The following is a 12,587-nucleotide window of genomic DNA, read 5'->3' as shown; positions in this document are numbered from 1 at the left end:
GCCTCCTGAGATTTTCCGTGCAGAGCAGGAAGCTCCACCAGGGAAATTCGACGTCCACACACCTCTCCCAGAGTCTTAAACACACTTTGATGAGTTGACAAGTGGACCAAAGTTTTGTCTCCCAGAATGGCATTCACCACTGAAGTCTTCCACGCTCCAAATCTTCCACACAACACTAAGTTCAGAGGAGTTTTCGAGGTCTCAGATGTCGTCATGAGATCAGCTCCTTCGGTGCAGTTAAGATGTCCTCCTTTGTTGTCACTCACTATCTTCTCAACCATCTCATCAATCAGTTCTTGATAATTGTATTTAGAAAGGTCTTTGTCATCAAGGTTAATGCTGAGCTTTCTTTGTCTGCAGTCTCGGATGACTTGGTTCACTGAAGGATTCTGTATCTCCTCAGTTTGTGTTTGGATGACCATCAAGTATTTAAAGGCATCATCACCAAAGAAACCCAGGATGAACTTAAATTTCTGTGCGTCGTCTTCACAGAAGTCGCTCGGCTTCACTAACAGCAGGAGCACGTTTGGTCCAGGAGGGCAAAGGACAACACACTTTCTCATCTCGTGTCTCACTCTGTCCACAGGCAGACCGAAGACGTCCGAGGTTTTCACCACCGTTAATTTTTTCCCCCTCCATTCTCCATAGGTAACTGTACTCTGCTTAGGGATTTTCTGATCGGGAAAAATGTCTCCCCTTGTGATTAAGTTACTTAATGTCATTGTTTCGTTTTGTCTCTTTCCAAACACCAGAATCCTGAGGTCGGATGCTGTAAATCAAAAAAAAAGTCAAAGCATGAAAATCAACTCAATGAGTGCATGTATTGTAATGTCTTTCATTGAGGTTTTTCGGTGAGTAATAGTAGGGATGTCACAGATTAACTGTCAGCTGCTGAGAATAATTTTTACCAAAAAATCATGTCGGTCTGAAGGCCGGGAAACACCAAACTAACATCACAGAACTAGCAGCAACAAAGGCCCCCTGCTCCGTTTTGTTTCATATCTAGTGTCCACAGCCGCTCTCTGGTTGGATGTGGAGGGTGGCTTTTGGCCGTGTGCGCGTACGCCAACAGCACTGACAGAGTGGCACTATTTGACAAGTACAAGGGGTAGAAGGGGCTGGGAACACAGTCTGTTAGGCCTCTGATGGTATTATGCTAAATATACCTCTGCTGTCTCAAAGCTTCAGCTGTTTACCTTTTGACTGAGTCTGTTAACTGTTTGCCTCGCTATGCTAACGTAATGGAGCCTAAGAAAGCTAATGGTAAACAACTTCTCCTTCTGATGATTTGTTCATAGACACGATGCGAGTGTTTTGCGCAGCTAGTTTACATACGAGGTCAATGCAAAGATGCAAATAGATGCAAATTCACACCAGGTGGCATGATGGAGGCGTTGTTAACAACATGATGGATGTGGAAAAGCGTTTTTCACATCTTTGTGTCAGTCATGCAGTTTCACATTTTTCAACTTGAGTTGCAATCTATTAGCATTAACATCTAGTTGACATGCTCCTGATGTTACTGATGTCCAGAAATGAAGCCAAACTATGGAGCTAAACTCAACATCAGTGCTGTACAAAGACAGAACAAATAGGGACCTGAAGGGCTAAACTATAAAGTTACATGGTAAGCTCCGAGAATACATCTGTGTCTTGTGTAAACGTTTTTTGTTGAGTTGCTTCTTGGCAAAATACTCTGAGTAAAAAGTTGGTATTTTATTAGTAAGTAACAATGGAGGGCGTGTAATAACAGCCTGATAAATTATTGTGTTAGCATCTTGGTTTACTCTGCTTCAGGGGATGGAGACTCTGTGTTTACATTCAGCTTTCTGTTTTATTTTACTGCAAACCAAGTAAGCCGTAAGCTGCCTCTTCTAGCTAACGCAGTGTAGTTACACTAGTACAACCGCAGCTGTTAAGGCTTCTGGCTTTGCCGGTCTGGTCCGGTGTACGAGCTTAAACCTGTTTGTATTATTCGAAGTGGCTTGAACCAGCATTTGTCATATTGTCATGCTCTGGCAATTTTAAACATTACTACCACAGCACTAACTCCAACTTAAATTGCATTAGCTAATAAGCCATATGACACTGATTAATTAACTATTATGTTTAAAATAATGGAGCCACTAATGTCCGTTAGTAATGACCCAACAGGTCGTGTGTCATTTGCTGTTGTGCCGAGGCAGTTGGTGTTGGCAACGTGAAAAACATACTTTTTCAGCAGAGGCAAGAGAGTTGGTTTCATTTTTGGGATGATGAGAGGAGACATAAAAAAAGACTAAATCTGTACCAATATGGCAACATTTTGGATTTTAAGCTGACCAAAGCGCTGTCCTTATTGTCCGTAGTGCTGTTGTGAGCTTAACTTTAATTGGACGCTGTGTTTCTATTTATAGCTGATGCTCGCTTTGAAAGCACCACAGTTGAAACGGAACGGCTGATTCATGAACTTGAAATAAGGAATTATTTATATGCAACCTTATTTCACTACAAAAACCTAAACACAGTGTCCACTGGCTGGAGGGACATTGCTGGGATTTGACAGTTTCTCCCGAGGCAAATGCCCATCACTAAAATCAAGCTTGGCTAACTTGCTGTTGGCTATATTGTATGTAATTTCCAGTAAAAATAGCAATATAAAAGGTGTGTTTTCTGATTTAAGAAGTAGTGTTACAAACGTAGGAATAAAGCAAGTCAGCTATTCGCCCATCTCGCCAGTCTTTCGGTCTCTGGTCTGATTGTGAGCACACAACTGATAGCTATGTGGTTTGTTTTAATAAAGTAACAGAAGTGCATAAATAATGAGTCTGTGTGGACAGAGAGCTTTGGTTTTGTGATGCTATGTTATAATTGGACAGCTGATTTCTGTTGGGACATGTTGAGTCATCTGGGTTGGTGAACTGGTCTGGTGAGGTGCTTGGCTTAATATCCAAGCAGTTTGAAAACTTTTGCACCAACCCAACCCTACCTAAAAACATGAAAGACCATTCAAAAATATCCTCAGTGAAATATGTTCAGTGAAGACACCTTTGTATGTTCAGTGCCAACATGTTTTATATGGATGACTTAAGATCAGCCAACTGAAACTTAAAGGTTAGGTATCGAGAACACTCCCCATTCTTTCGCCTGCGACTGTCTCATACACTTTTTCTTTTTGTAGTTGACCTCATTTCTGTTGTCACAGCAGGTGTTAGTGAACAAATCCTTCCTCGTTATTAGACCATACTTACCAGATGCTGATGCTGCCATTATGTCACGAACTTGTGAGACAAAAACTGAAACGAAGAAGCTGTCGGGTTCCTGATGGGTTTAAGTAAACGAAGATAAAATTAGAACAATGAAAATAGAGATAAAGTAACCAAACACGATAATTCTACTTTTCAGCAGAAGGTCAAAATATCTTTATAAATAGTACATTTTAAACATATTTATTCAAGTTGAGTCATATTTTAGTCGAAGTGTTATTGCCTTTAATGGTTTGAAGTCTGGCTGAACAAATCACCAAACTGTGTAGTTGTTAGCAGTCAGGCAAACATTTCAAATCAAAGTTGTATTTCTTGCTGACTGCTCGCAGTCATTTTTTGCTCTATGTCCTCCTCACATATTGAACATGTTGCACTCACCTGAGGTATTTGCTGTTGCTCTTTTATTGCAGTGTTTTCGTTTATGTAGTATTGGTTGAAGCTCTGTCAAACTCTCGCCAACTTTGCTTTTGGTCCATCTTATTAACAGAATAGTTGGCACCTGAGGATATCAAAGGAAACAAACAAACAAACAAACAAAAAACTGCTTAAATTACTTAATTTAAAGTTGTTGTTTTTTTCTGTAAAACATGTATACACTCTGTTCCATTTTATGCATTGAATTATTTCCATTAATTTTCCGATTGTCTACTCACCAGGTGAGCTTCGTTGTGTAAATTATAGTCAAAGCACATCAGCGTCCCAGCTCCACACTGCGATTAACTCGCCCAGAGGAACCTTTTTGTAGCTTGACAGGGCAGGGCCCCATGTTGGTATGGCAACAATGAAACCGCCCAGGACAACCTGAACTGTCACTTTATCTGATTAAAAAGTCACAGATGTGATGATAACCGGGGTTGAGCATGTGAGATAGCTCGCCAAAGTGAATCATAGGCTCTTGTTTGAAAGAGAAATAGGCCTTGTGTAAAAAGACAGAGACATTTTTTACAAATCTGAAAGAATCCTTTTGTCTAAAGTTTTGGAATTTCCAAAACTTTTCCATGAAGAGAGTTCAAAAGTGAAACTCTTCCACAGCAGGAAGTAGTCAATGGTATGCAATTAAAACAACTGAAAAAAGATGACATATACATGTTCCAGTAAATCTTTAGATCCTCTTCCTGGTTTAATTCCTGTAAAAAGTACAGAAGCTTGGTAATCAAAAAGTAACTGAAACTGAAATTCCAACTTTAAAACTTAATGCTTTCTAACTTAATATCATAATCCTTAAGATATGCTTCAAATATATCCTATAATTTTCAATTAATTTTTAAACTTGCCGGTCTATTATTAAACATGCCTGTCCTGTTATTTTCTTATTTTATTCTTAATTTTTTGTTTATTATTGTTATTGTTATTGTTTTCCTGTATAGCACTTTGAATAGCATTTGTCTATGATAAGGGGCTGTACAAATACATTTAAGACCTGATAAATCAAAGGTAAAACAGGATGTAGTCAAAGGTATACATAATATTTCAACACCACAAAACAGACATATAGATACGTTCCAGTAAATTATCAGGCTTCTTCCTGGTTTAAGTCCTTTACATGTATTTACAGTAGAGCTTGGCAACAAGGCACATGTACAGGCAGATCCCATTTTTTTAGTTTTTAAATTTGACCCATAGCATCAATTTTCAATTAAAATCATGTTTTATGGTCGACGTTTTATTACACAAGTATTGAAACTACTGCTAGTACTAGGACTAAAGCCCTAAAAAACAGTAACTGATAATGCCCATTTCGATTGCTACGAGACATAAAATCTCTCCACTCTTCTTCACACTTTGCAAAAAAACAGACACACACACTCTTTTATACAAAAAACACAGATAATCCAATCTGTTGTTAGGGACTTGATCTTTTAATAAGAATGCACAATATAGTGTAGAAACCACAATCACAAAAACACAAAAGTTTGCTGCTACACCCAGTCGCCTCTGCTGCTCTGCACAGCATTATTTCAACTTCTATCAACTAATCATAGTAAGATTTTACACATTATTTCAAAATTAGAACAACACATCGGAGAACATTGCTTTAAGCTTCCTACCATTATTACAGTGTTAATACCATAAATTACTTTAATGGTATATTACCATTAAATGTGTCACAGTATTCTACATAAGAGTGTAAGAGTGTGAGGTTAACAGTGTAAAATTAACTCTAAAAGCATCAAGATTTAAAATGTTTTACGTCAGTTTGAAAAAAATACATTACTGCTAGAATTTAGCTGTATCTATACAGTAGTAATATTGCCTAAAAAAAGCATCAAGATTCAAAGGCTTTTACTGTAATAAAAAACAAAAAGTACATTACTGTCAGAAGTTGGCTTTATTTTCACAGCAGTAAAATTGGCTTGAAAAAGCACCAAGATTAATGGTGTTTTACTGTAATTGAATAAACTGCACGTATCTATTAGAATTCTGCAGTATTTTTACAGCAATTTGTTACTGTGTAGGCTCCCAATATTGTCACAGTAGAGGACGCTTTCAGTTTTCATACAAATCAATGAGAAAATAAGTGTAACATTTTAACCGTTTTTCATCTACATGCATTTTTTAAAATTGTGAAACAGGTGTACAAGAAACAAGAGTTTATTTGTAGATTGTTTCAAAGAAAAACATCATGACTAATGAATAATAAAACCACCTTAACATTCTTAAAATGTGATGACTAATAGAGTAATACCTATAAACACAACTGAGCAAAGATTAAAAGATCATTACAGTGTAAAGGAAGACTTAGTGACATTATATGAATACATTTATTATTACAAATGGGAATACAGACACTTCAAAACTAAAATACACAAATGATTAAATTCTTTATGGTTTTTATTTGCATCTGTTTTATTTAGTTTACACTTAACATTCACTGTAATATCATAAAGTTAAACTTAATTAACTACTATGATCAATGTGGCACATAGAATTGTTTTATTTTCAAAGATATTTATGTCAACTATACAACATTAAATATTCATTTATACATCAGATATTTGTTCGAAAAAAATATAATATAATGTAAAAATGTGACATAGCCCATTTACACCAGTTTAATATGAAAAGAAATAAATTCACTTCGTATTTTTAATCACCAAAATAAAAGCTCACAGTCTTGCAGCTTTAACTGTGGCTCTTTCTAGGAAACAAAACCAGCTCATAAAATGCTACAAGGGTTGTTTTGCTTGTTTTTTTTGTCTGGTTCCTTCATGTGTCCCTGTATCCAGGTATGTGTTTCCTCCTCATGTTTTTTCTTGAGCTTTGCGATTTCTTCTTTAAGATGCTCTCTGCTGTTGAAGCGAATCATCAGATTATTAATTTCTTCTTCGTGTTTTTCCGTCAGATCCAAAAGGCCTCTCTCGTATACTTTGTTTCTCTGCAGCTGGTCCTGCAAAAAGTCAGCTTTGTTTTGTTTCCTCTGCCTCAGATCCTTCTCTTCCTGTTTGGACATGACCATATCGGCACAAATGGCATACATGTGCGTGTATTCATTGGATTTTTCCGCTTGCTTTCTGGCCTTGTCTTCATTTTTCTTCTTAATGCCCTCCCTCCTCATCATATAGAGCTCCTCTAACGCTCTACATTCTTTTTCCTCATGTTCTCTCCTGATTATATCGTCTTCTTTCCTTTTGTCTCTGAGTCTTTTGATTTCCAGCTCGTGTTTTTGTCGTAGCTTTTCAAGTTGTTCTTGCTTCTCATGCCACCTCTGTTGATCCTCCAGTCGTACTGTCTCCTGTTTCTCTGCTTTTCTCTCTTCTTCTTCTCTCTTTATCTTTTCCTGCTCCTTCCTAATGCTTTTTACCTTTTCTTTGAGCAGTTTGGTTTTCAGCTCCCTTTCTTGTTCAGCTTTCGTTCTTTGTTTTTCCAGTTCCTCTTTCTTTACCTGCATTTCCTCTTTATGCTTGTTTTCAACATCCATCATCTCTCTCTGTATTTCATCTTCCTTTTCCTTCAGGATCCTCTTCACCTCCTTTTGTATGGCTGCCTCGGCCTCTTGGAACATCTCAGAGGTGTAGCAGCCACCACCATTTCTGGTCACCATTGATTCGACTTTTCTCAGTAGCTCTCTGACTTGAGAGCGATTCTTGTCCTTGTTGTTGAAGACCTGGTATCTTCCTCCACAGTCAGCCAACAGGTTTTCAAAAACATCTGCTCTTACATAACTCTCAAAGGACACATCATGGAGTTCATCACCTCGGGTGAAAACCAGAATGATGTAGTCTTCTGACTTCTTGCCAAAAAACTTCTTGATCAGTGCCACGGTGTCTCTCTCCTCTTGTGTGAAGCGGCCGATCTGCAGCACCAACAAGAACACATGAGGTCCAGGAGACAACATGCTGACACAATTCACAAGCTCTTGTTGGACTTCCTCGTTGGACAGGGTCGTGTCGTACAAACCGGGGTGTCGACTATGGCGACGGGCCGTCCATCAACCTCTCCTGTTTCTTTCCGGCAAAGCACGGTCACCGACTTTGGACTGACTTTGGACGTGAAGCATTCTCGGCCCAAAATAGTGTTTGCAGTGGCGCTCTTTCCACATCCAGTCTTCCCAATCAGCACCATCCTGAGACACTCTTTGCTCTGAGGTTTAAAACTTTCTATCTTCGGTACAGATTTTTGGATTGCGCCCTCATTCACCTGCGGCTCAGCCATCATTTCCTTTGTGAAGCATCTGGATTGACCAGCTCTCATCTGTTCGACTGTGTGCAACACATGAGAGACCTGCTGCTTGTCCCTAAGATCAAAGACAAAATATCGATCTCCACAGCTCTGACGGAGCTCCTGGATGTGCTTATTCTCCTTCAGGCATCTCACGACAGCTGGAGAATTAGTATCTGACTTGACGGTGAACAGAATCATGGCGAAGTCAGTCATTCGAGAGCTGAAGGCGTTCTGGATGGTCTCCAACTTTCTTGTCCTCATAAGTGATTTGACCAACAGGTAGGACCAGGATGAAGGCGTGGACGCCCTCAGGATCACAGAGGGAGACACACCTGAATGATTCCTCCATCACTGCCTCCTGAGATTTTCCGTGCAGAGCAGGAAGCTCCACCAGGGAAATTCGACGTCCACACACCTCTCCCAGAGTCTTAACACACTTTGATGAGTTGACAAGTGGACCAAAGTTTCTGTCTCCCAGAATGGCATTCACCACTGAAGTCTTCCACGCTCCAAATCTTCCACATAACACTAAGTTCAGAGGAGTTTTCGAGGTCTCAGATGTCGTCATGAGATCAGCTCCTTCGGTGCAGTTAAGATGTCCTCCTTTGTTGTCACTCACTATCTTCTCCATCTCATCAATCAGTTCTTGATAATTGTATTTAGAAAGGTCTTTGTCATCAAGGTTAATGCTGAGCTTTCTTTGTCTGCAGTCTCGGATGACTTGGTTCACTGAAGGATTCTGTATCTCCTCAGTTTGTGTTTGGATGACCATCAAGTATTTAAAGGCATCATCACCAAAGAAACCCAGGATGAACTTAAATTTCTGTGCGTCGTCTTCACAGAAGTCGCTCGGCTTCACTAACAGCAGGAGCACGTTTGGTCCAGGAGGGCAAAGGACAACACACTTTCTCATCTCGTGTCTCACTCTGTCCACAGGCAGACCGAAGACGTCCGAGGTTTTCACCACCGTTAATTTTTTCCCCCTCCATTCTCCATAGGTAACTGTACTCTGCTTAGGGATTTTCTGATCGGGAAAAATGTCTCCCCTTGTGATTAAGTTACTTAATGTCATTGTTTCGTTTTGTCTCTTTCCAAACACCAGAATCCTGAGGTCGGATGCTGTAAATCAAAAAAAAAGTCAAAGCATGAAAATCAACTCAATGAGTGCATGTATTGTAATGTCTTTCATTGAGGTTTTTCGGTGAGTAATAGTAGGGATGTCACAGATTAACTGTCAGCTGCTGAGAATAATTTTTACCAAAAAATCATGTCGGTCTGAAGGCCGGAAACACCAAACTAACATCACAGAACTAGCAGCAACAAAGGCCCCCTGCTCCGTTTTGTTTCATATCTAGTGTCCACAGCCGCTCTCTGGTTGGATGTGGAGGGTGGCTTTTGGCCGTGTGCGCGTACGCCAACAGCACTGACAGAGTGGCACTATTTGACAAGTACAAGGGGGGGTAGAAGGGGCTGGGAACACAGTCTGTTAGGCCTCTGATGGTATTATGCTAAATATACCTCTGCTGTCTCTCAAAGCTTCAGCTGTTTACCTTTTGACTGAGTCTGTTAACTGTTTGCTTCGCTATGCTAACGTAATGGAGCCTAAGAAAGCTAATGGTAAACAACTTCTCCTTCTGATGATTTGTTCATAGACACGATGCGAGTGTTTTGCGCAGCTAGTTTACATACGAGGTCAATGCAAAGATGCAAATAGATGCAAATTCACACCAGGTGGCATGATGGAGGCGTTGTTAACATGATGGATGCGGAAAAGCGATTTTCACATCTTTGTGTCAGTCATGCAGTTTCACATTTTTCAACTTGAGTTGCAATCTATTAGCATTAACATCTAGTTGACATGCTCCTGATGTTACTGATGTCCAGAAATGAAGCAAAACTATGGAGCTAAACTCAACATCAGTGTGCTGTACAAAGACAGAACAAATAGGGACCTGAAGGGCTAAACTATAAAGTTACATGGTAAGCTCCGAGAATACATCTGTGTCTTGTGTAAACGTTTTTTGTTGAGTTGCTTCTTGGCAAAATACTCTGAGTAAAAAGTTGGTATTTTATTAGTAAGTAACAATGGAGGGCGTGTAATAACAGCCTGATAAATTATTGTGTTAGCATCTTGGTTTACTCTGCTTCAGGGGATGGAGACTCTGTGTTTACATTCAGCTTTCTGTTTTATTTTACTGCAAACCAAGTAAGCCGTAAGCTGCCTCTTCTAGCTAACGCAGTGTAGTTACACTAGTACAACCGCAGCTGTTAAGGCTTCTGGCTTTGCCGGTCTGGTCCGGTGTACGAGCTTAAACCTGTTTGTATTATTCGAAGTGGCTTGAACCAGCATTTGTCATATTGTCATGCTCTGGCAATTTTAAACATTACTACCACAGCACTAACTCCAACTTAAATTGCATTAGCTAATAAGCATATGACACTGATTAATTAACTATTATGTTTAAAATAATGGAGCCACTAATGTCCGTTAGTAATGACCCAACAGGTCGTGTGTCATTTGCTGTTGTGCCGAGGCAGTTGGTGTTGGCAACGTGAAAAACATACTTTTTCAGCAGAGGCAAGAGAGTTGGTTTCATTTTTGGGATGATGAGAGGAGACATAAAAAAAGACTAAATCTGTACCAATATGGCAACATTTTGGATTTTAAGCTGACCAAAGCGCTGTCCTTATTGTCCGTAGTGCTGTTGTGAGCTTAACTTTAATTGGACGCTGTGTTTCTATTTATAGCTGATGCTCGCTTTGAAAGCACCACAGTTGAAACGGAACGGCTGATTCATGAACTTGAAATAAGGAATTATTTATATGCAACCTTATTTCACTACAAAAACCTAAACACAGTGTCCACTGGCTGGAGGGACATTGCTGGGATTTGACAGTTTCTCCCGAGGCAAATGCCCATCACTAAAATCAAGCTTGGCTAACTTGCTGTTGGCTATATTGTATGTAATTTCCAGTAAAAATAGCAATATAAAAGGTGTGTTTTCTGATTTAAGAAGTAGTGTTACAAACGTAGGAATAAAGCAAGTCAGCTATTCGCCCATCTCGCCAGTCTTTCGGTCTCTGGTCTGATTGTGAGCACACAACTGATAGCTACGTGGTTTGTTTTAATAAAGTAACAGAAGTGCATAAATAATGAGTCTGTGTGGACAGAGAGCTTTGGTTTTGTGATGCTATGTTATATTGGACAGCTGATTTCTGTTGGGACATGTTGAGTCATCTGGGTTGGTGAACTGGTCTGGTGAGGTGCTTGGCTTAATATCCAAGCAGTTTGAAAACTTTTGCACCAACCCAACCCTACCTAAAAACATGAAAGACCATTCAAAAATATCCTCAGTGAAATATGTTCAGTGAAGACACCTTTGTATGTTCAGTGCCAACATGTTTTATATGGATGACTTAAGATCAGCCAACTGAAACTTAAAGGTTAGGTAACGAGAACACTCCCCATTCTTTCGCCTGCGACTGTCTCTTACACTTTTTCTTTTTGTAGTTGACCTCATTTCTGTTGTCACAGCAGGTGTTAGTGAACAAATCCTTCCTCGTTATTAGACCATACTTACCAGATGCAGATGCTGCCATTATGTCACGAACTTGTGAGACAAAAACTGAAACGAAGAAGCTGTCGGGTTCCTGATGGGTTTAAGTAAACGAAGATAAAATTAGAACAATGAAAATAGAGATAAAGTAACCAAACACGATAATTCTACTTTTCAGCAGAAGGTCAAAATATCTTTATAAATAGTACATTTTAAACATATTTATTCAAGTTGAGTCATATTTTAGTCGAAGTGTTATTGCCTTTAATGGTTTGAAGTCTGGCTGAACAAATCACCAAACTGTGTAGTTGTTAGCAGTCAGGCAAACATTTCAAATCAAAGTTGTATTTCTTGCTGACTGCTCGCAGTCATTTTTTGCTCTATGTCCTCCTCACATATTGAACATGTTGCACTCACCTGAGGTATTTGCTGTTGCTCTTTTATTGCAGTGTTTTCGTTTATGTAGTATTGGTTGAAGCTCTGTCAAACTCTTGCCAACTTTGCTTTTGGTCCATCTTATTAACAGAATAGTTGGCACCTGAGGATATCAAAGGAAACAAACAAACAAACAAACAAAAACTGCTTAAATTACTTAATTTAAAGTTGTTGTTTTTTTCTGTAAAACATGTATACACTCTGTTCCATTTTATGCATTGAATTATTTCCATTAATTTTCCGATTGTCTACTCACCAGGTGAACTTCGTTGTGTAAATTATAGTCAAAGCACATCAGCGTCCCAGCTCCACACTGCGATTAACTCGCCCAGAGGAACCTTTTTGTAGCTTGTCAGGGCAGGGCCCCACGTTGGTATGGCAACAATGAAACCACCCAGGACAACCTGAACTGTCACTTTATCTGATTAAAAAGTCACAGATGTGATGATAACCGGGGTGAGCATATGAGATAGCTCGCCAAAGTGAATCATAGGCTCTTGTTTGAAAGAGAAATAGGCCTTGTGTAAAAAGACAGAGACATTTTTTACAAATCTGAAAGAATCCTTTTGTCTAAAGTTTTGGAATTTCCAAAACTTTTCCATGAAGAGAATTCAAAAGTGAAACTCTTCCACAGCAGGAAGTAGTCAATGGTATGCAATTAAAACAACTGAAAAAAGATGACATATAC

General features: G+C 39.2%; 1 protein-coding gene and 1 pseudogene across 1 annotated transcript in view; one reads left to right on the top strand and one right to left on the bottom strand.

Annotated features, from left to right (window-relative positions):
- prdm6 (PR domain containing 6) overlaps positions 1-12,587 on the top strand; it is a 109,808-nt gene that overhangs the window by 47,247 nt on the left and 49,974 nt on the right. The window lies entirely within an intron of this gene.
- Positions 6,271-12,217, bottom strand: LOC121944380 (annotated as a pseudogene).

This window comes from Plectropomus leopardus, chromosome 6, assembly GCF_008729295.1.
Source record: "Plectropomus leopardus isolate mb chromosome 6, YSFRI_Pleo_2.0, whole genome shotgun sequence".
NCBI classification, from domain to species: domain Eukaryota; kingdom Metazoa; phylum Chordata; class Actinopteri; order Perciformes; family Serranidae; genus Plectropomus; species Plectropomus leopardus.
Note: the sequence above shows the minus strand (reverse complement) of the source record. Positions and strands in the feature narration are given on the sequence as shown.